At 35.9% G+C, this 2,424-nt stretch overlaps 1 long non-coding RNA gene across 1 annotated transcript in view; it reads right to left on the minus strand.

The window, feature by feature from the left end:
- The window catches only part of LOC107182628, a 42,664-nt gene extending 40,713 nt beyond the window's left edge, over nt 1-1,951 (minus strand). The window contains exon 1 of the long non-coding RNA XR_001513358.1: nt 1,563-1,951. This is a non-coding gene — a long non-coding RNA (uncharacterized LOC107182628). The remainder of the gene's footprint in view (nt 1-1,562) is intronic.
- Nucleotides 1,952-2,424: the final 473 nt, after the last annotated feature.

A 2,424-nucleotide genomic window follows, 5' to 3' on the forward strand; every position in this document is an offset into this window, starting at 1 on the left:
GAGAGAGAATAAACAGAAAAACTGGTCTGAGCAAGCTAGTACTTTTTTTGCCTACATGCTCCACTTTGTATTGGTAAGACCAGATAATGAGTAGCACTTTTTCTTTGTAACAATTCATTAATCAGAGAAATGATCCTTGCTAGTGTTTAGATGTTTTACTTAATTTGGTACCTCTGGCCTGCTGCCCCACTAGTGCCAAAATTATTATTTCTCACCCAGCAGGTGATAAATAACAACTTCAGTCGTGATTAATACCATGAATCCTTCAACCTGACTAATGCAAAAAAAACTTGAGACCTACAGAACAAGTGGGTGATCATTGTTGTGAGAACTGCTGAAGCTCCGCTCAGCTTGTGAGGAAGAAATCCCCAGGAAATGGAGCGTTTGCTAGCAGCCCAGCTGATCCAGGGAGGCTTCATTAAGCCCATCTCAGCCACGTTCGCCATGCGAATACCAGTGTTAGAGTTTTCTCCCTCCCAATACTAAATTTTAAGTATCTTCTGAGAAAAGAAACCACTAACTCATTTTTGCATACATTTAAGTATTTATTGAATGGATAAATGAATGGATGAATGACTAATAAATGAGAAAATAGAATTCTTGCCGAAGTATTTGTCATTGTTAATATGGGTCATTTGAGAGGTACATATGGTTATTTCTCTAATAACACAATTGTGCACAAATGTAGTTTTGCTAAAGCCCATAGCAGTATTAACATTCTCTTCTGGCAAAAAGAAAACTGTTAGTAATGGCCAGTAACTAAGGCCATCATCGTAATTATTATCGCTTAGCAATAGATATCAAGGTAGTATATGAGTAATCAATTAGGCAGCTGGTAAAGGGAATATGTATTGTTTGAAGAGCTTCTCTGGATACTCCTTGCCTCCTGAGAAACTTCTTTAAATGGTACAATATATTTTAAGTCAATGAATGGTGGTCAACCAGTTGAATATGGCTTGCAGGCGTATTTGTTTGGCAGACAAGTTGTTTTAATTTTTTAGGTTATTTTAATGGTTTAGGTGGAGATATGCATTCTCCAGTTTGGCACAGCCCCCCCCCCCCATTCCTATTGTCTTAATATCCAGTCTGTCTCACTCTCATCACCATATGCCTGGCTTCTCAAGTAAGTTTGCGATCCCTGACTAAATGGGGAGATGTAAATAATGACAACCAAGGTGGGGGGCCCGGGGAGATGAAAAATTAGCATGGATTGAGATACGTGGCTAAATACAAGGTGGGTCAAAAATAGGTTTACAGTTGTTGATGTTATAAACCTCCTTTTGCCCCACCCTGTACATCCAGAGATTTTTCAAGAATCACAAATTATCTAAGCATCAATTTCTTCAGTTAAAACATATTTTACCTCATGTGGTTTAATTACATTTACTTGATGACTAAAAAACCTTTTTGCCTAATCCAAAGTTCTAAAGATTTTCTTCTATTTTTTTTTTAGAAGTGTTATTGTTTTAGCTCTTACATCATTTAAGTGTATAGTCCATATTGAATTAATTTTAATGTATGGATTGCAGGTTGCAGGTCTGATTCCCAATCAGGGCACATACCTACGTTGCCAGTTCAATCCAGGTCGGGGTGCATATGGAAGGAAACCAATGGATGTTTCTGTCTCTCCCTTCCTCTTTCTCTAAAAATCAGTAAAAAGTGAGGATTAAACATACATATATATATAAACCTGTTATAAATAAAAGTTGTGCAAAGATTAAGAATATATACATAAGCCTGTCATAAAAATTGTGCAAAAGCAGGTAACGTGGGATTTTTTTATTTTAAAAACAACACACATTACAAAAATTAGTTCATGGAAGCTATAATAAATAGCACTGTAGTCCAAAGAGAGAGCCCAAAGTTTATGGGGGATTTAGACTAAGGAGACTATAATGTACACCTTATATGGTATAAATTTATAATCTTCAAAAAAAGTAAGTATAGTGTTCCTTAACCCCTTCCCCGGCAGAAACGTGTATACACGTTTTCACAAAATGTTCTTTTTTCAGTCGTCGACGAGTATACTCGTCTAAAAACTTTACCTTCAAAAACCAGCTACATACGTACCATTCTAAATAATTTCATCTAGAAACTTTCTGAGGAAATACTATTCTTAACCACAAAAATGGGAAGAAAAAATAATTACAAACTGTTTTCATAACCAGCATCAAAAATACTATATAGAACCAAAATAAAAAAATTAGTCTGAAAAAGAAACGTTTTTAACAAAAAAATTATTGGGGAAGGGGTTAAAGGCCAAACAGATGCCACACTGCCTGCGTTTGAATTTCAACTCTACCACTTATAACTCTACGGCCGTGTGCAAGGTATTACCCTTTCTCTCTCCATTTCCTCTTTTTTGATTTGGGGATAACAACCTTTGCAGTGTTTTTGTACGGATTAAATGAGTTAAAAATGCCT

This window comes from Myotis davidii, unplaced genomic scaffold (assembly GCF_000327345.1).
Source record: "Myotis davidii unplaced genomic scaffold, ASM32734v1 scaffold370, whole genome shotgun sequence".
Classification (NCBI taxonomy): domain Eukaryota; kingdom Metazoa; phylum Chordata; class Mammalia; order Chiroptera; family Vespertilionidae; genus Myotis; species Myotis davidii.